Here is a 22497-nt window from a genome sequence, read left to right as displayed (position 1 = left end):
ATAAAGAAGATCCATGTTAGAAGACTAATCTTTGGAAATCATTTAGTCAGACCAAAACAAAGAAGAAATTATAAAGCTTAAAAACAGTGTTGGAAATTTATGGGCTATGATCAAATGACCCAACATATGGATCTGAGGAATTTCTGAAGATGTGCAAAGTGAGTGGACTAGAAGGCCTATTTAGTACAGAAAACTTGCCTAAGTTGAAGAAAGAAAGGTATGTCCAAGTATAGGAAGTACATAAAACTTCTAATAGACATGATCAGAAAAGATCTTCACCACGACACATTGTAGTCAAACTCTGCACAGTAAAAATTAACAAAAAGATCCTAAAATGTACATGAGAGAAACACTAGATTACTTTCAGAGGATTTCCAATTAGACTCACAGCTGACTTCTCATCAGAAACTCTACAGGCTAGGAGAAAATGGCAAGACATAGTGCAAGTCTTAAGAGAAAAAAAAACTGTCAATTCAGAATACTGTACCCCGCAAAGCTCTCATTTGTGAATGAAGGTGAAATAAGGAACTTGCGTAACAAACGGAAATTCAAAGAATTTGTCACCATCATGAAGCCTTAGAAAAAATGCTTAAGGATGTGCTACACACAGAAACACATATCGTCATTACTATGAAAGAATGTGAAGACAGACAATCTCCCAGTAAAAGTGCAAGGAAATTCAAAGTAAACAATAGGAATATTTATGGAAAAATGCTAGGGCAAAGTCATTATTTATCAAGTCACCTTGAATGTAAATGGCCTAATCTCTAGTTTAAAGATACAGACTGACTGAAAGGATTATAAAACATTACCCATCTATTTGCTTTCTACAAGAAACACATCTCACCAACAAAGATACAGGCATGCTGAAAGTGAAAGGATGGAAAAAGATATTCCATGCTAACAGAAAGCAAAAAAGGCAGATGTAGCCATCCTAATATAAGACAAAATAGACTTTAACACAAAAACTGTTAAAAGAGAGAAAGAAAGGCACTATGTAATGATTACAGGATCAATTCAACAGGAAGATGTGACTATAAGAAATGCATATGCATCTAATTGCAGAGCATCTGGCTATTTAAAAGAGATGTTTATGGATCTAAAGGGAGATATAGACTCCAATACAAAAGTATTGGGGGCTTTCAATACCCCTCTTTCAACAATGGGCAGATCAACTAGACAGAAAATCAGCAAAGAAACAACAGATCTAGTCAACACTATGGACCAAATGGACCTAACTGATATCTTCAGAACTTTCCACCACATAGTTGCAGAATACACATTCTTCTCCTCAGTGCATACATCTTTCTCTAATATAGACCATATGCTAGTCTATAAAACAAATGACATCAGATTAAAAACACTGGAATCATATCATACATCTTCTCTGATCACAATGGAATAATGCTAGAAATCAACAACTCAAGAATCTCTAGATTGTATGCAAACACATGGAGACTGAAACACATGCTCCTGAATGAATACTGAGTCTTAGAAGAAATCAAAAGGAAATAAAAAAAACTCTGGAAATAAATGAAGATGACAAAACATTATACCAAAACTTATGGAATATAGCCAAAGCAGTGTTAAGAGGGATGTTTATGGTTATTGGTGCCTATATGAAGACATTGGAGAAGGACCAAATAAATAAGCTAGTTCATCTCAAGGGCCTAGAAAAACAACAAACCAAATGCAAAATTAGTAACAGGAAATAAATAATTAAAATTAGAGAAGACATGAATAAAACTGAAACCAAAAATATGAAAGATCAATGAAATGAAGAGCTGTTTTTTTTAAATAAAATTTATACACCATTGGCTCAACTAATCAAAAAAGAGGGAGAAGAGCCAAATTAGTAAAATCAGAAATGAAAGAAGAAATGTAACAACAAATACCACAGAAATAAAATCATCAGGAATTACTACAAAGAGCTGTATGCCAACAAATCTGGAAACTTAGAAGACATGAATAGATTCCTGGACACATGCTATCTACCAATATTGAGTCATGATGACATAGAAAACCTAAACAGACCAATTACCAAGACAGGGTTTGAGTCAGTTATAAGGACCCTCCCAACAAAAAAAGCCCAGGACCAGATGGCTTCACTGCTGACTTCTACCAGACATTTATTTTTATTTTTTTAAAAGATTGATTTATTTACTTGAAAGTCAGAATTACACAGAGAAGGAGAGGCAGAGAGAGAGAGAGGGAGAGAGAGAGAGAGAGAGAGAGAGAGAGAGAGAGAGAGTCTTCTATGCACTGGTTCACTCCCCAGATAGCCACAACATCTGGAGCTCTGCCGATCTGAAGCCAGGAGCCAGGAGCCAGGAGCTTCTTCTTGGCCTCCCACATGGGTGCAGAGGCCCAAGTACTTGGGCCATCTTCCACTGCTTTCCCAGGCCATAGTAGAGAACTGGATCAGAAGTGGAGTAGCCAGGACTCAAACCAGCACACATATGGGATGCTGGCAATGCAGGCAGCAGCTTTACCGGCTAAGCCACAACGCTGGCCCCTCTACCAGACATTTGAAGAACTAATTCTGATTCTTCTTAAGCTATTCAAAACAACTGAAAGGGAAGGAATCCTCCCAACATCCTCGTATGAAGCCTGAATCACTTTAATTCCTAAAGCAGAAAATGATACAACAGAGGAAGAGACCTACAGACCAATATCCCTGATGAACATAGATGCAAAAATCATCAACAAAATATTAGCCAATCGAATCCAACAACACATCAGAGATCATTCATGGGGACCAAGTGGGAATTATCCCTAGTATGCAGGTATGATTCAACAGCTGCAAATCAATTAATGTGATACTTTTTTGAAATCTATACATTTTTAAAATATTATTTAAGTTATACAACTTTCACTCAGACAATGTCATGGCTGAGAAAGAATATTTAAGATCAGTCCCATTACAATAGTTCCAAAAAGAGTTAAATACCTTGGAATAAATTTAACCAAAGATGTCAAAGATCTCTACAATAAAAATTTCAAAACTCTAAAGAAAAAAAATAGAAGATAAAATTAAAATATGGAAAAATCTTTCATCTTCACAGATTGGAAGAATCAGAATATCAAAATATCCATTCTACCAATTCTTCTCAAGCTATTTAAAACACTTGAAAGGGAGCAAATAAACTTAAAATGTTAAATAACTTTATGTATTTCATATTTACAGATTTAGGAATACAGTGGTAGTTTCCATCCTATCCTCCCTTCTACCTATGCTTCAAACCTTCATCCTCCTACCTTTCCTATTCCCACTGTTAATTTTTACAAAGATCAAATTTCAGTTTACTGAATCATCGTAAGGTTAACCTTACACTAAGTAAAGAGTTAAACAATTGTTTGAAGAATAAAACACTGTTCCTCAACAGAAGAGACAAGGGCTATAAACAGTTACCAAATCTCAAAATGTACATTTCACTCTAATATGTTACATTTTACATACTATATTAGTTACCACAAATCAGAGAGAACATACGGTATTTGTTGTTTGGGGACTGGCTTATTTCACTAAGTATAATGGTTTCCAGTTGCATCCATTTTGTTACAAAAGATAGGATTCCATTTTTTTTATAGCTGAGTATTACTCCATAGTGTATATATACCATAATTTCATTTTCCAGTCATCAGTTGATGGGCATCTAGGTTGATCCTATATCTTAGTTATTGTGAATTGAACATGGGAATACAGATAACTCTCATATGCTGATTTGTTTTAGTTTGGGTAAATTCCAGAAGTGGGATGGCTGGATTATATGGTAGGTCTACATTCAGATTTCTGAGGTATCTCCATACCATCTTCCACAGTGGCTATACCAGTTTACCTTCCTACTAACAGTGAATTAGGGTACCTTTTTCCCCACATCCTGGCCAGCATTTGTTGTTTATTGATTTCTCAATAAGAGTCATTCTATTCGAGATTCAATGATTGTTTATAGCCCTTGTCTCTTCCATTGAGGGATAATGTTTTGTTTAGTTTTGCTCTGTATTGTTTTCTTTTTCTTCATATTGTTTTTTGAACTCCATTTCTTAAAGTAGGGTTAACTATATGATGATTAAGTATACTGAAAATATCATGGGTAAAATCAAGAATAGGAATCTGAGAGGGAGGGAGAGGAATGGTTGGAGTGTGGCATGAAGGGAGGGCATGGCAGGTTGGGGGAGAGGGAGTAATCCTACTATGTTCCTAAATCTGTATGTATGAAATATATGAAACTTTTATAACTTAAATAAAATTAAATAAAAAAGATCCATGCTAGGTGGAGTGAGTCTCAGCTGCTCCACTTCTGATCCAGCTCTCTGCGAAGGCCTGGGAAAACAGTAGAATATGGCCCAAGTGCTTGGGCCCCTGCACTCATGTAGGAGACCCAAAAGAGACTCCTGGCTCCTGGCTTCGGAGCAGAGCAGCTTTGGCTGTTGCGGCCATCTGGGGAGTGAGCCAGAGGATGGAAGATCTCACTCTCTCTCTTTGCCTCTCCTTCTCTCTGTGTGTAACTCTGACTTTCAAATAAATAAATAAATCTTTAAAAAAGTATATGAAAATCCCTCATCAAAACTAATCTTCAGAATGATGCAAATCAAAATCATAATGAGATATTATTTCACCTCAGTTAAAATGACAATTATATATGTAAGAAAAAATAAACAAAAAACCCACCAAGTGCTAGAAAGGATGTGGCAAATGGAAAATCCTCATCCACTGCTGGTGGGAATGTTAATTAGCACAGCCATCATAAAAGCAATTGAGAATTTCCTCAAAGCTAACTCAGAACTTCCACATGATTCAGCAATCCTAAACTGGGTGCAAATCAAAGAAAATGAAATAATCTCATCAAAGAGACATCTGCACTCACATGTTTATTTTGCCACTATCCATTATGGCCAAGACATGAAATCAAACTAGATGTCCATTGATGGGTGGATGGATAAAGACAATGTGGTATATGTATATACAAAGAAATACATTTAATCTATAAAAATGAAATTCTGTCATTTGCAGCAATATGGAAAGAGTGGAGGAAATTATGTTAACTGAAATAAGTAAGGTACACAAAAATAAATCCTGCATGTTCTCACTTACATGGAAGCCAAAGTTAATCTTAAGAAGAGAATAGAATAGTGGTTATCAGAACCTAGGAGGAATAAGAGGGAGGGAAGAATAGAGAGAGAATGATGAATGAGTCCGGGGTGCAACTGGATAGGAGGAATAACATCTAATATTCTTTTTTTTTTTTTTTTTTTACTTTTTGACAGCCAGAGTGGGCAGTGAGAGAGAGAGACAGAGAGAAAGGTCTTCCTTTTGCCGTTGGTTCACCCTCCAATGGCCGCCGTGGCTGGCGCACTGCGGCCGGCGCACTGCGCTGTTCCGAAGGCAGGAGCCAGTTGCTTCTCCTGGTCTCCCATGGGGTGCAGGACCCAACCACTTGGGCCATCCTCCACTGCACTCCCTGGCCACAGCAGAGAGCTGGCCTGGAAGAGGGGCAACCGGGACAGAATCCGGTGCCCCGACCGGGACTAGAACCTGGTGTGCCGGCGCTGCAAGGCGGAGGATTAGCCTGTTGAGCCACAGCGCCTAACATCTAATATTCTACAACACAGTAGGATAACTGTGGTTGACAACAATTAATTGAATATTTCAAAATAGTTACTATATATTATTTTGAATGTTTGTGACACAGAGAAATGACATAAAGGTTTGCCTTAGATGATAAACATGTCAATAATCTTTGATGTAATCATTACACATTGTATGCATTTATTGAAATGTCTTTCCTATACCCTATGAATATGCACAGTTAAATATATATGTAATTTTTGACCTGTTAAAGACTTCAACATTCAGTAAATAATATTTAAGTGTCTATTAGTTAAATTGGAGAAAAATACACATCAATTAATAGCATAAGAAAGTACTACAAATCCTGAAACTAGTGACCAAAGCAAACTCTTACAGAAAAATAATGAGCAATTAATAATATTATAGATTAATAAAATTACAGATGAATTCTTCACATTTTTTAAAAAACTGAAGCCTAATTTGTTTTTTTTTCTAGTCTGTAAGTGACATTGATGTTTCTTTTCTTGAGAATTTTTTTTTCTTCAGAATTACAGTAACAATAAACTGGCTTAAGGAGGAATGCCTTGGGACTGGGTGTTGTGGCAAAGAGAGTAAAGTTGCTGCCTGTGACACCAGCATCCCATATGGGCTTAGGTTTGTGTCCCGGTTGTTCTTCTAGCTCCCTGCTAATGGCCTAGGCAAAACATCAGAAGATGACAAAAGTGCTTGGGTCCCTGCCACAAACATAGAAGACACAGATGAAGCTCATCGCTCCTGACTTTGGCTTTGCTCAACCCTGGCCATTGTGGCCATTTGCGGAGTGAATGAGCTGTTGAAGAATCAAGGTCTCTCTCTCTCTTTTCTCTCTCTCTCTCTCTCTCTCTCTCACTCACTTTTTCTCCCTCCCTCTCTCCCTCCCTCCTCTATAACTCTGACTTCAAATGAATAAATAAATCCTATAAAAAGGAATGCCTGCCAAGGGCATACCTACTAATCCCATGTTAGACCCTTAGACTACTTTACTCTGAAACCTAATTTCTCTAATATCAACTATATGTTTAGTTTTACATTAGAATTGTAAAGATTTAAAAACTTAAGTGTATGTGAAACTGAATTGAAAAACATAGATGATAAATTCTAAGGATTTTAGTGAGCCATAAAGCGCCTGAATGTTTTTTGACCCCAGATCATTATAAGGTTTGCTTCTTCTCAATGTTGTTTTAATTTACTGTCACCTCTTCAGAGAGGGCTTCCCTAACCAATTAAGCTAAAGTAGAATTCTACACCCTCAACTAGTCACTCCTGTCCTACTGTTTACCTACTGTAACTATATGAAATTGCCCTATTTATCATTTTTGTGTTGTTTTTGTCCCTTCACACTGAAATGTGAACTTCACATAGCAAGGGCTGTTGTCTGTTGTGTTCATTGCTGATTTCCAGTGAATGGGCCACAGTATGTTGAAGGAATGTTCTCTCTACAATCACTGCTATTTTCAGCCAAAAAGTTCAAGTGAATTTAGGTCTCAGAACTGAGTCAAGCTGAACATCTTCAGGTAGCTTTCTGTCTAGTTGATAATGATGAAATTCTTCAGAAACCAACATACATCTTTTGAACTCTGTGATAAATTCTATACAAAAGAGCATGTGTTTTCTTTATGGAATCATTTTCACCTCAAATAAAGTTCCTTCACTCAAAATGCTGCAAAGAACCAGAGGAGAAATTACTTTCTTGATTTACCCTGTTAAAGTTGTCGGGAAAATTTAGACCACTGTTTTGGTGTTCCTCTTTCTCAGGGCCAACCTGGAATTCTGATTGCGAAGCTATTCAGAAATCTCAGATGGCACAATTATACTGCCTGTGTTGGTTAAAAACACTATGCAGTTTATTGTATTTAGTAAAGAATCTTGAAGTTTATGTGACTAGGGAATTAAATTCTAAGCCTTACAAAACTAATGAATAAAATTCCAAGCATTCACCATTGTGTATAAGTCTTATCCCATATAGTTTCCTGTTAGCCTCTCTGGCTTTCTACCATTCTTCCCATCATTCATTCAGTTCCAGACACAACTAGCCTCCTTGCTGTTTCTTTGATCCTCCAAGATCTTCCTGCCCCAGGTAAATATAAGTTTTGCTGTCATACAGCTTTCAGGATTTTGCTCAAATGTCATCTTAGAAGAGACTACCTCCTGACTACTCTATCTAAAATCATAAAATCCTATTCTGCACTCCCTACTATCCCCTCTGATTTTTAATTTTCATACATTTTTAATTTTATTTATAAATTTATTTATTTTCTATTTCTAACCATAGTCTAAATTCCATGATGGGAGGGGTATTGGTATTTTCACTATGAGGTACTGTTGGCATATAGTAAGTAGTAGTAAATGTTTATTGAATTAATTCATGAGAAAATGAAGCAATTAGTATGCAAATGGGTTCCATGATTTATATGATGTAAGTTCAAAAGATTCATTAAAATTGATTATATACAGTTCTCTTACACTTGAAGCTAGATGTTAATTAGATTACTGCAGGGATCAGAAGCTGCAATATCACTCCAAGATGTGAGATTTTATTTTCAAGGATTTTGGAGAAGGGAAAAGAGCAGCCATCTGTGCAGCTGTCTAGGAGCTGCTCATGGAGACAGATGAACGTCATTCAGACCACCATTCAGGATGCAGTCTCTGACCTCGTATAGTTGTTTTCAAACTGTAATGATGTATCAGAATCATTGTGGATTCTTATTTAAGCAGTTTGCTGGGGCCAGCGCTCTGGCATAGCAGGTAAAGCCGCCGCCTGCAATGCTGGCATCCCATATGGGTGCCAGTTCGAATGTCAGCTGCTCTACTTCTGATCCAGCTGTCTGCTATGGCCTGAGAAAGCAGTAGAAGATGGCCCAAGTCCTTGGGTCCCTGCACCCATGTGGGAGACCCAGAACTCCTGGCTCCTGGTTTCAGATCAGCACAGCTCTGGCCGTCGTGGCCAATTGCGGAGTGAACCAGTGGATGGAAGACCTCTCTCTGCCTCTCTTTCTCTATGTAATTCTGACTTTCAAATAAATAAATAAATCTTAAAAAAAAAGTTTGTCTTCCCCCACCACATCACCCCATCTTGTATTCAGTAAGTCTCGGAGGATTCAGAATTTGCATTTCTAGCCAGGTTGTTTTGCTGCTGCTAAACTAACTGGGATCCACTCTTGGAGCACCCTAGTAAAAGTCATTCTGTTGACCTTGGGACAGTAGAGATCCAGTGACTTTGATTCCTTAAACTTTGCTTCTATATTTTTGTTTAATCTTCTCTCTTTTTTTTTAAAAAAAATTATTATTTATTTGAAAAGGAGAGAGGGAGAGATATATTTTATCAGCTGATTCACTCCCAAAATGCTTGCAAAAGCCAGGGCTGGGCCAGGCTGAAGTTTAGAACCAGAAACTCCATCCAGGTCTTCCATGTGATACAGAGACCCTATGTACTTGCTGTATCCCTAGCTGTCTCCCAGGGTTTCCTAGTGATAAAGCGAGGGTACTTGACAACATGAGCTCTAGGTTGCTTAATTAATTGCTATACATATATAGGTGCATCATCTATCCAGCTTTAATTTAGAAATTGCTATAATCCAATCTACTATACCTGAACATTCTGGTTTTCTTAAGTGTGTGAATACAGAAAAACTCCTTGCCTTGGTTTGAATCCCAGTCTGCTTCTTACTGGCCATGTGGCCTTGGGCAAATTATTTGTCTGTGCCTTAATTTCCTCATCCATATAATGAGAATTATAATAATTTCTTTAAGTTTTGTTGGATTAAATGAGTTAATATGTGTGAAAGTATTTATAAAAGTTGGGAATAAAATAAGTTAATATTTGATAAAATATGTAGAAAAGAATATGGCACATAAAAAGATTAAATATCTTTAAAATTGTTTTTTTCTATTTTATTGGAACTATATTTTGTCCGCTTTAATACATATGACTGCACTATGCATGGGATTGTTACTTAGAATTGTGGTTAGAATGTGAAATAAAAAAAAAAAAAGAATGTGAAATCATCAGAAATTTCTATTATAAAATGCTATTGTTATAAGACACACTGAAACATTTTAGAAATATCTATATTCTTTTTTGTTAATGTGAGCTTTTATTTTTTTAAACTTTTATTTAATAAATATAAATTTCCAAAGTACAACTTTTGAATTATAGCAGCATTTCCCCCCATAACCTATCTATATTCTTTTAAAAAGTATTTCTGGAAGCAAACAGGCATATGCTATCGTGTAAAAGACAATGCTCAAAGAACATAAAACATCAATCTTTACCAAAGGCTAGAAGGAGGAGTGGAAATGATTGTAAATAAGCACAATGGAACATTTGAGGGTGATAAAAATATTCTATATCTTATTTTTGTGGTGATTACACAATTGAATATATTTGGTAAAATATGTACAAAATAATATTCATTTTATTATCTATGTTATAGCTAAATAAACTTAACTTCATTTTAAAGTGCTTCCTAGTGTGATCTTTTTTTTTTTTTTTTTTTTTTTTTATGACAGGCAGAGTGGACAGTGAGAGAGAGACAGAGAGAAAGGTCTTCCTTTTGCCGTTGGTTCACCCTCCAATGGCCGCAGCGGTAGACGCGCTGCGGCCGGCGCACCGTGCTGATCCGATGGCAGGAGCCAAGTGCTTCTCCTGGTCTCCCATGGGGTGCAGGGCCCAAGCACTTGGGCCATCCTCCACTGCACTCCCTGGCCACAGCAGAGAGCTGGCCTGGAAGAGGGGCAACCGGGACAGGATTGGTGCCCCAACCGGGACTAGAACCCTGTGTGCCGGCGCCGCAAGGCGGAGGATTAGCCTAGTGAGCCGCGGCGCTGGCCCCTAGTGTGATCTTTGATATATGAAGTTTTGTAAAGCATACAGCTGTGTGCTTACACATTGATTTCTTAAAGTTGCATTCATTTATTGAGTATATGAAATATCCAGTAAGCCAGTAGAAGCCAGTATAGCTGTTATAATCTTTGTTTTCATGTTTGGTTTTTTAGTCTGTAGCAATTTCTTATTACAAATCTCCAAGCTCCCTCCAGCCTCTGTTTCTTAAGTGCCATTACCTACTCCATCTCTAGCTCTCCCTGCTCATTTCTCCTGGGGCGTGTTACTTTTCCTTCAATCTGAAAATGGGAACAAAGGTGACTGTGTTATATTTATTGTTGCAATTGTGAGTGGTACTACTTTATAAACTATTAGTGCTGGTATTCTAAAAAAAAGTTTTTTGAATTGATCTATTTATTAACCTAGATACATTTATATAGTATTTTTGAAATTTAAAAATATTATTAAGGAAGCTCCTAATTTGCTGAATTGCAATGAGTATAAAACATCATGAAACTTCTTTTCTGCATCTACTTTTTCTTTTCATTTTGTTAATGTGGTAAATTATACAAATTAATTTTCAAAGGTAAAGTAACCTTATATTCCTGGGTTAAATGCATTTGACCATTATATTTTATTCATTTTATAGTTGTAGAATTTGATTTGCTAATAATTTAGTTAGGATTTTGGTGCTGTGTTCATGGATGAGGTTTGATCTGATTTTCTTTCATTGTAGCTTCCTTATTAGGGTTTGGTATCAAGATTTATGATTGCTTCATAAGGCAAGTACAGGGGTGTATTTACCTTTTTACTACATTCAAAGGGTTTTAGTGAGATTGGGAATAACTTTTCCTTAAATGTTTGGAAAAATTCATCAAAAACCAGTTTGGCCTGTAGTTTTCTTTAAGAGAAGTTTTTAATTATAGATTTAATTCCTTTAATAATCATAGGACCAGTCATGTTTTAAAAATTTGTCTCTTTTAATGTTAGTAAATACTGTTTACTAGAATTTTGTCCAAATATAAAATTACTTAAATTGTTACTTAAATTTTCAGTATTCAGATTAATGTTTATTTTAACATGCTTTTATATTTTTAGTGTCTAAAAGATATATTGTGGCATGCCTTTGTTTATATACATTGTCTCCTTTTTCCTGATTATTTATCAAGAGTTTTACCAAATTAATACTCTTTCCAAAGAATCTTTTGTGACTTTGTCGATTCTCTTTAATGTGCAATTGTCTACTTTATTAATTTATGCTCTTTCTTCCATTCCTTTTGAGCTTGTTTTGGTTTTCTTACATGTTGACATGGATGCTTAGTTAATTAGTATTCAATCCACTTTTCTGATTTGTTCATTTAAGGTTATAAACTTCCTATAATATAAGTATTATATTTAATTTTTATAACTTAATTTAAAATATTTTCTTTTTTTATCATTAACAGCTTTATTTCTATAAAATGAAACACTTTGTGTTTCTGTGTGGGTGCAAACTGATGAAATCTTTACTTAGTATATACTGAATCGATCTTCTGTATATAAAGATAATTGAAAATGAAAAAAAAACCCTGGTGTTAAATTGGAAATTGCATAGAAAATTAATCAATTTTTAAAAAATATCATGTAGGATCTCTGTCTTTAATGTGCTGTACACTGTTATTTAATGCTATAACTAGTACTCCAACAGTATTTTTTCACTTTGTGTTGCTATGTGGGGGCAAACTGTTGAAATCTTTACCTAATATATACTAAACTGATTTTATGTATATAAAGAGAATTGAAAATGAATCTTGATGTGAATGGAAGGGGAGAGGGAGCGGGAAAGGAGAGGGTTGTGGGTGGGAGGGAAGTTATGGGTGGGGGGAAGCCATTGTAACCCATAAGCTGTACTTTGGAAATTTATATTCATTAAATAAAAATTAAAAAACAAAAAAAAAAGAAAAGAAAAATGTATTGGGGGAAATTGACACTTATTTGCAGAACTTTTAATCACCTGGCTTGCAAAGCAACTTAGTGCTTACCATGCCTTTGATGGATATGATGATTATCTTGATCTACTAGGGGGTATATTTCTTTTAGGAAATATACATGTTGTTTATGTTCAGAACTTTTTTTCTTAATTCGAAGGGACTGTGTACAAAATCCAGATTATTCATCTTTCGAAATTTAATTCTATTTTCTTAATGACAAACTGTTTTTTGAAAATATCAACATACATTGTCAGCTTAACCATAAAGAAGAATTTATTTCATGATATCTTTATGAAACTGATTTCATGTGCTTATGTCATATCCCTCTGCATTTTAGTCAACAGTCATTTGTAGTAATTTAAAATATTTTCTAATTTTGGCTTCACAGGCTAATCCTCCGCCTTCCGGCGCCGGCACACCGGGTTCTAGTCCCGGTTGGGGCGCCGATCCTGTCCCAGTTGCCCCTCTTCCAGGCCAGCTCTCTGCTGTGGCCAGGGAGTGCAGTGGAGGATGGCCCAAGTGCTTGGGCCCTGCACCCCATGGGAGACCAGGAGAAGCACCTGGCTCCTGCCATCGGATCAGCGCAGCGCGCTGGCCGCAGTGCGCCAGCCGTGGCGGCCATTGGAGGGTGAACCAACGGCAAAAGGAAGACCTTTCTCTCTGTCTCTCTCTCACTGTCCACTCTGCCTGTCAAAAATAAAAATAAAAATAAATAAAAATAAAATATTTTCTAATTTTTAGTGTAATTCATGTTTTGATACATGGATTACTTTGTCTTTCTTATTTTCCAAATACAGAGATATTTTCCAATGTTCTCATTCTTATTAATTTTTAGCTTAACTCCTCTGAGACCAGATTTTAATCTTTTGCAATTTGCTTAATAGTTAAACACATGATCAATTTTGATAAGAGATGTGCCTTAAAATGATGTATTTTCAGTAGTTGTCAGTTTTAATGTTCTCTATATGATCATCTGGTCAAATTATCATTCACTTTTTCAAATCTTTTGTGGATTTTCCAATCTCATGTCTGCTTGTATTATCAAGTACAGTGGCAGATGTATTAAATTTTTATGATTAAAAATAATTTTTTATATTTGAAGATTTGCACATACTTTTTTAGTTCTGTCAATAATCACACAAATTTTAAAATGTTACATCTTCTTAAAGAATTGAACATTTTTGTATAAAATATCTTTTTTTGTAGTAATGTTTCCTTATCAAAAACCGCATAATCTAATGTTTATACATGCTTTTCTTATATTTTAATTAACCTTTGTTTTAATGTGTCTCTTGAATTTGCTGAGACTTGCTTTATGGCCTAGTATGTGGTCAATCCTAGAGAAGGTTCCATGTACTGCTGAGAAGAATGTAAAGTCCTTAGATGTAGGATGAAATGTTCTGAAGATATCTGTTAGATCCATTTGGGCTATAGTGTCATTTAAATCTACTGTCTCCTTGTTGATCTTCTGTCCTGTTGATCTATCTCTGAGAGTGGAGTATTGAAGTCCCCCAGAACTATTGTATTGGTGTCTAAGTCTCCCTTTAAGTCCCTTAACAAGTCTTTTAAATAAGCTGGTGCCCTGTAATTAGGTGCATATACATTGATAATCGTTATATCTTCCTGTTGAATGGATCCCTTAATCATTATATAGTGCCCCTCTTTGTCTCTCCTAACAGTTTTTGTGGTAAAGTTTATGTTGTCCGATATTAAGATGGCTACGCCCGCTCTTTTTCATTTCTGTTGGCATGGTAGATATTTTTCCAGCCTTTAACTTTCAGTCTGTATGCATCATTGTTGGAAAGATGAGTTTCTTGTAAGCAGCAAAAAGATGCGTTTTGTTCCTTAACCCAATCAGCCAATCGGTGTCTTTTAACTGGACAGTTCAGGCCATTAACATTCAATGTGACTATTGAGAAGGAGTAACTTTGCCCTGTCATTTGCGAAAGATATTTTCTAATATATGGTTTGAGATTCCTGTGATCTTTTGCTGTGAGGTTTCCTTCCTTTACCTTCTTTCATATTGGTGACCGTGTTTCTGTATGTATCACATCTTTAAGCATCTTTTGCAGGGCTGGACGAGTGGCGACAAATTCAATTCTGTTTGCTGTGAAAGGTCTTTATTTCACCTTCATTCACAAATGAGAGCTTTGCAGGATATAATATTCTGGGCTGGCAATTTTTCTCTCTTAGTACTTGGGCTATATCTCGCCATTCTCTCCTAGCTTGTAGGGTTTCTGATGAGAAGTCAGCTGTGAGTCTAATTGGAGATCCTCTGACAGTAATCTGGCATTTCTCTCTTGCACATTTTAGGATCTTTTCTTTATGTTTCACTGTGGTGAGTTTGATTACGACGTGTCGTGGTGAGGATCTCTTTTGGTCATGTTTATTAGGGGTTCTATGAGCTTCCTGTACTAGGATGTCTCTGTCCTTCTCCAAACCTGGGAAATTTTCTGCTAGTATCACACTAAAAAGGCCTTCCAATCCTTTCTCCCTCTCCATGCCTTCAGGAACTCCTAGAACCCGAATGTTGGGTTTTTTAATAATATCCTGTAGATTCCTGACAGTATTTTTTAGATTTATGATTTCTTCTTCTTTTCTTTGATTTGACTGTTTCCTTTCCTGTTCTCTGTCTTCTAATTCCGATATTCTCTCTTCTGCTTCACCCATTCTGTTTTTAAGGCTCTCTAATGTGTTTGTCATTTGATCTATTGAGTTCTTCATTTCATTATGGTTTCTTGTCACTATCACAGTTTCATGTTCTACTAGTTTTTTCATTTCATTTTGATTCCTCCTTAATATTTCATTTTCACGAGAGAGATTTTCTATCTTGTCCATTAAGGATTTCTGTAGTTCAAGAATTTGTTTTTGAGAACTTCTTAATGTTCTTATCAATTTTTTTGTGATCTGCTTCTTGCATTTCCTCTATCTCTTCATCTTCATAATCTTGCATTGGGGTGTCTTGTTCATTTGGGGGCATCATAGTGTCTTCCTTGCTCTTGTTACCTCAGCTTCTACGTTTGTTGTTTGGCATGCTCGAGATAATTTATGTTTTTTTGGTTTTTTTTTTGCTGTGGTGTTTTTTTCTCGTTATACTATGCCTCTAAGTGGGCTGTCTGCTTTGATGGATCCTTAGAGGCTGTGATGGGTGTGGCCAGAGAGCTCTGCTTGATTCTTCAGATTTAAGGCTGTGCAAAAAGTGACTCACCCAGATTGTTCTCTCCCTTGCTCCTTGCTGGATCTCTCTCTCTCTCTCTCTCTCTCTCTCTCTCTCTCTCTCTCTCTCTCTTTTGACTCAATTGGGAAGTAATTCTGCACAGCTGAGTGGAACTGAGGGTAGTTGAAATCTGGCCTCTGTGAGTATTTGTTTGATCTACCTCTGGGACCACACAAAGAGTTTATGCAGCCCTCAATGTGTTCTCAAGTTTCACCATAGACCCAAAGTTACTGAGTTGTGTACTCGTTGCTGCTTTACATATGTAAAATGGTGCCTGCTCTTTGTTTTGCTCAAGTGGAGAGAGAGGCCTCTGCCTTTCCCCACCAATGTCTTGGGTTTCTGAGGCTTTTGTCTTACCTCTGGTTCCTGCGCTGGCGAGATTCTTTGGCTCGGCTCCTGCGGTGGGGCTTCCACGCGGTCGGCTCCCTGTAGGTCCTCTGTGTCACATCCACTAGATCCGGAAGCGTTTCCTCTGCAGTTTTTTTCTTGAGTCTTTTCCTGAGGCTACAGTAATTCCAGACTATAGGCGCACGTCCTCACTGTCCGCCATCTTGGCTCCACCCCCCTCCTGAGCATCTGTTCTTTGAGCCCTCATTTTCTTAATATAGATGCTAATATAGATGCTGACTCCCTTAGTGATTTCCTTGTATCTCTTCTAACTGTTGCAGATTCAGTGGAATCCATTCTGTTGACACCAAAAATTAGTTGTTTCATATCTGGTGTATAAACCATAAGAAATTGTTCATGGGCTCATGTATCTGCCCATTCTTGGTTATACTGATTTCAAACTCACTGACAGCAGCTCAGTCAGGACGGCACAGTTAGCCTGAGATGTGCCTGTATTTTGATAAAGTCTCTGTCCTGGTGCATCAGTGATAGTTACATAATACTTGCTGATCTCAAATTTCCACAGAGAGATGTCAGTGGTGACACCATGCTCATGTTGGGATTTCAGTTTATCCAAGACCCAGATATACTTGAAGGAAGCCTTTCCTGTCTCAGATGATTCAAAATTTTCAGCGCTTATTTTGTCATTGCCACCACATTTGTAGATAAGGTAACTGGTAATGGTAGACTCATCCACTTGTCCTGCAGCACTGGGCACAGACTCCTCTCAATCTCAAATCAGGACCCAAGCTCTTTAAAATCCCTCTTCCCCCACTTTCCTGTGGGAGGAGTGAGGCCAAAGTAATCTTCCCAAGGGCATTGCTTAAAGTTTCCAAGAGACTTGAGTCAGGGGTAGGCAAAATCTTATTGCTGATTGTTTACCTGGTGACAGAAGTGGCTCTTTGAAGTCTTCTGGCCACTGTGTCCTTGTAGCCTTCAGGCAAAATGTGTGTGACCAACCTAGGATCAGTCAAGGTGGCCAAGGGGATGCCTTTATCAATCTGCTCCAATTTGCACACAGAAATGGGTTATGGGAGTGTGTTTTCAGATTCAGTGGAAGGCTGGTAAAGCCCAATACTACACAGGTCCTCACAGCTTCTATCTGGAAGCAAGTGCCTATGGACAGAATCTCTGGGCTTGCCCTAGTGTTAGGCAGAGAGCTACCTCCTCATGAGATAGGCTTGTTTTAGCATGTGTAACTATTAGGCCTGTGTGCCTGTGAGATTTAGACTCAGCTAAGGGCTGCCCCATATCACTCCTCCCACAGCTTTGGGCAGAGAGCAAGGAATCAATTACAGGACTGTTTTGGGACTGAGTTTCAGGTTGATAATACTCAGCATAGAGCAGTCCTTCATGATTCCTGTCCCCAGGTCAGCATCTGCAAACAGAGCCTGTGGATCTGCTCCAGTGCCCAGTTTAGTAGTCTTGGACCACAGTCAACATCACCAGTGGCTTGCTGGTGTTGAGTGAAATCACCTCAGCAGCAGGGAGGTGAGCTTTGTTTATGTCCAGACTGTACTGGCCTGAGTGGGTTGAGGATTTCAGATGCAATCCAGCATCATGGCACTTACGGATTCACAAGAATTCTGAGCTTACCAAAGGCCCAGGAAGAAGTTTGTAGAGATGGAATACTTTTATTTGTTTTTCTGTTCTGTTTTGTTTTGTTTGTTTTGGCACTTCCCTAGTTCCTACTGGTCAATACACCAACTAGACTTGGGATGAATTTGAGTTTGGGGAGTAATGTAAGACTGAATCCATAAAAATATATCAACAATGGGCCTGAGTGCTATCTAGTGCTAAAATACCAGAAGCATGCATAAACTCAAATAAAACAAACTTTTTAAAATTTCTAGAGAAATAGCCACAAACAAGTACAGGTAATTACAATAATTTCTCTTCTGATGTGTAGATAGTGTACACCAACAACCATCAGGAACTTCTAGAGAACCACAGCTTCACCAAACGAGCAAAATAAGGTACCTGAAACTTATTATCTAGGAATTGAAAATTTGAAATGCTTGGATGAAGATTTTAAAATAGCTGTTTTAAGAAAGCTCAACAAATTCAAAAGAACACAGAGGAACAATTTAGTATTCTATCAGAGAGTTTTGAAAAAATTATGGAAGTAACAAATCCTTCAGCTGAAAAATATAGTAAGAGAAATTAAAAAACATGAGAGAAGGCATCAAGAGCAGATTAGATGAAATAGAAGAAAGAAAGAATTGGTGAGTTCAATCATAGGCTATTTTAAAATACACATTTGGAAGAAAAAAAGAATCAAGATAGCTAAAGAAAGCTAATGGGAAATATCAAATAGCATGAAAAAAGCAAATTTTGAATTATTGGGATTGAAGAGGGGCTTATGACTGCCAAAGAAGTAGACATATATTCAAAGAAATAATGATAGAATACTTCCCAAGTCTACAGAGATGTAGATATATAGGAAGGTCAAAAGTCATTAGTCAGATTAAACCCAACCAATTCTACCCCAAGACATTATAGTCAGACTCTTTAAGGTTAAAGATAAAGAGAAGATTCTTAAAGCTTCTAGGGAAAAGAAGAAAATAATACATAAAAAGGGGTCAATTCATCTGACTGAAGACTTTTTAGTGAAAACTTTACAGGCCAGGAGGGATTAGCCTGATGCATTTGTAGTTCTGAAGAGAAAATACTGCAAGCCAAGAACACCATATTCTTCAGATATGAGAGAGACATAAAGACATTCCCAGAAAAACAGAAGTTGAGAGAATTTATCACCATTAGACATGTGTTACAAGAAATGCTAAAAGGATTTCTTCAAACTGAAAGAGATGCTAATAAGTAGGAAAGAATGTATCAAAATGTACAAAAATGGCTAGGAAGAGTAATTATACAATCAAATTCAGATGCATTCATGTTGTAAACACGATGTGTAAACCATTTATGTCATGTATTTACTATGAAGACAAAAATTATTATACTAAAAAGCAATATTGAAAGAGGTAAAATATAGCATTAAAAGTTCAAAATGTGGGGAGGAATGCAGTATGAATATATAGTTCTGCATTATAATTTATTATCTCTTTGACTTCCAGTTTTATAATATATGTTAAGATGTTATCATATCAAAGTAGCTTTTTACAGTATAGTTCTGCATACATTCCTACAGACTTACTTCTAAGGGTACAGTTTAAAAATTTGCCATAAGACCCCAACTCTCCTTAAGGTGGGTGGTAAAAATAGCATCTTAAGTGTTATAGAGATCATATGGATAGGAGTAACTGGTAAAGTGATCATATAGATAGGATCAAATGTTAAAGTGGTCATATCAATAGAATTAAGTGTTTGGTTTTAATAATAGACAGAATTAAAAAGGAGTGAATGGGGGCAGTTACAAGATGGCAGAGTAGGGAGGGTGCTTACTGCTCCAGCCCAGGAGAAGATAGTTTTAAAAAAAAAGTGGAGAGAGTGTAGTCTCAGGGAAGAGTTAGGGAGGAAATGGCAGAGGAAACTCTACCAAAATTAAAGTGACACAGTGGACCTACGTGGAGGGCGTGGGCACCCATGGCTTGGGACTCCAGCTGCCAAGAGCCTGTGCACTAGCTCTAGAAAGTGAGGTGAGACCAGATCACAGCATCCCAAGCCTCTGGCAAAAAAGCTGCAGGAAGAACCTAGAGAGAATCTTGCTTGGAGCCCTGTGGGGAATGTGCACCAGCCAAACTAGAGGAGAAAAAAAAAAAAGGATGGCACAGACATGTTTCTCTCTCCTTGCTCACTTTACAATGGCATCCTGTAACAAGCCGATAAAGCAGGCAACATTGTGGACATGTGTAACAGCTATGCCAGCTCTTGTCTGCACCCGGCAACCAGCAGAGTAGATACTTTTGACTCTGGTGGGGAGAACTAACAGGGCACTAGGAGCTTGTGACTGTGTGAGGCTTCTGTGTGAGACTGTGAAAAAAACTGAAGGTGTGTGGAAGGACTCATGGTGTGGCTGGGACTTTGAGCAATCTCAGTGGGAGACTCTACAAGCTCAGGTTTTTCTGGTTACTTGGTGAGAGACATTGCTGAGGAATCTGAACTTACACTGAGGACTGCACATATCCTTTGAGTGGTCCTTGGGACAGAGCAGACCAATATTATACCCACTGGGGCTAGCGCTCAGGCAATGGTCTCCATTGAGGAGAGGAGCTCAGCTGAGCAGAATATATCTCCATTCTGATTAAAAAAAAAAAAAAAGAGGGAGAGAGGAGATTTACCACACCAAACCTTGGTATTTCACCTTAGACACGCCCTTAACCCTTGAGAACTGAACAAAGTTTTCTCAACACACCCACTACAAGCCTCTAGAGATTCACTAAACGCAGACATTCCACTTACCTGCAGAGTCATAGTACAACAATAAAAGCCGCCACAGCAAAAATAAATAAATAAATAAATAAATAAGGAACCAAAGAGCATCTCCACAAATGCCAAACAATAAATGCACCAATCCAAGAAACAAGAATACAGAAGACAACATGATGCTCCCAAAACAATACCACACTTCAATACTAGATTGTGAAGATGGTGAGATAGAAGAAATACAAGAAATGGAATTCAAAATATTGATCATAAGATTACATTGAAGTAATCAAAGGCAAATGCACAAACACTATGGATCCATAGAGGATGTGAAAGAAAACTTCTCTCATGAAATTGAGATCTTAAAAAGGAATATTCCAACATGGGAAGCAGTCCATATAGCAGTCTCACAGAATGACAATCACCTTATGTAGCACTCCAACCTCAGACCTTAAAGCACTCTGGTCAGGCTGAAAAACCCAGGGGAGTATTTCAGGCATGGAAAGCCAAGATACTGTGGCAAAAAATGTTCTACGTGGAGGACCTTTGTGGGTGAGACCCCAGTAGAAAGAAGCAGGCACCAAAGAAGGATGTACTTTTCTCTGAAGGGAGCAGAGAACTTCCACTTTGTTTATGGCTTTGTCAAGTTTGTGGATCCAAAAGGCTTCCATAACCTAGGTACCTCATTTCAAGAGCCTCGGGTGATAACTGACATCATACATAAAATTGTTATTTGTTAAACAACAAGAGTCACTGTACACTAACTTCCCATGCAGGACCTCTATCCTCAAAGAGTTGTATTATGAGACTTAATAGTAAAATTTCTTCTCAAAGAATTACTTCCTTTTAGTGTATTAAGTAGAGGATATTCTTATGTCTCATAAGTTACAGTTATGTGTAAGTGCTTGCAAAAGATGTATTATTCTTGGGTTCTTCTTTAAATATAGTTAAATATCTAAAAGGAGAGAGGAGGGAAAGGGAAGGAGAAGACGGGGAAAAAAGAAAAGGAAAGAAAAAAAAGCGAGGGGCCATCGCTGTGGCATAGCAGGTAGAGCCACCACCTGTAGTGTAGGCATCCCATATGGGTGCCGGTTTGAGTCCCAGCTGCTCTGCTTCTGATCCAGCTCTCCGCTATGGCCTGGGAAAGCAGTAGAGGGTGGCCCAAGTCCTTGGGTATGTGCACTCGCTTGCGAGACCCGGAAAAAATTCCTGGCTCCTGGCTTTGTATTGGTGCAGCTCCAGGCCATTACGGCCAACTGAGGAGTGAACCAGTGAATGGAAGACCTCTCTCTCCCTCTCTCTACCTCTGCCTCTCTTTAACTCTGCCTTGCAAATAAATAAATACTTTTTTTAAAAAATAAAGAAAAAAAAGTGAAATTACCCATGAGATGCAATAACTTTGAATAGCCCTTGTCTGGACTGTTGAGTAACAGTTTTTTTCCCCCTTTTTTTTCTCACACAAAGCATTGAACTCTTTACCTAGAATAGAGTTAACACACTGTATATAAAAGTTAAATGCAAATAGATCTTAGTAAAAAACAAGATAGGAAACAGGAGAGATAAGAGGAAGAGGGGTGAGGGGAGTGGGTGGGAGGGCAAGTACGGTGAGAAGAATTATTATGTTCCTAATACTGTGTTTATGAAATGCATGCAGATAAATTTTAAAAAAACTCAAAGCAAAAAAACAAATTAGCTTTTTATAGCCAAAAGAAGTTTTTTGTAAGCTTCATGGTGACCACAAAGCAAGAGCCTATAATAGACTTACCAAAAATAATTAGCAATGCATCAAAGTATGCCATTAGAGAAAATCACTTAGCGACAGCAAAAACAGTATGCCTAGGATGTCAAGAATGGAACTATAGAACATGATTGTCCTCCTGGTTTTTGGTCTTTCATTGGACCAATCAGTCCTATTTCCTTTTTTACTGTGTTTGGGAGGGAAATGCATACCTGTGCCTGTCCTACCACTGTATTAGAAGTATGAAACTACCTTTTCATTATACAGAGTTCACAGCTAAGAGAGATTAACTTGAGTTTCAGATGAAACTTTGACCTACATATTTTTGAATTAAAATACACATGATTGTATTGTTTTATGATTGCTGGAATGATTGCATATTGTAGGTAACAAGTACATGAATTTTGAAGAGACAGGAAGTTATGGGTC

The 22497-nt window shown here is 37.4% G+C and overlaps 1 long non-coding RNA gene across 3 annotated transcripts in view; it reads left to right on the top strand.

Moving 5' to 3' along the window:
- LOC133774852 (uncharacterized) overlaps positions 1-22497 on the top strand; it is a 294451-nt gene that overhangs the window by 130926 nt on the left and 141028 nt on the right. The gene's annotated exons all lie outside the window — the stretch shown is intronic.

Source organism: Lepus europaeus, chromosome 2, assembly GCF_033115175.1.
Source record: "Lepus europaeus isolate LE1 chromosome 2, mLepTim1.pri, whole genome shotgun sequence".
In the NCBI taxonomy this organism is placed as follows: domain Eukaryota; kingdom Metazoa; phylum Chordata; class Mammalia; order Lagomorpha; family Leporidae; genus Lepus; species Lepus europaeus.
Note: the sequence above shows the minus strand (reverse complement) of the source record. Positions and strands in the feature narration are given on the sequence as shown.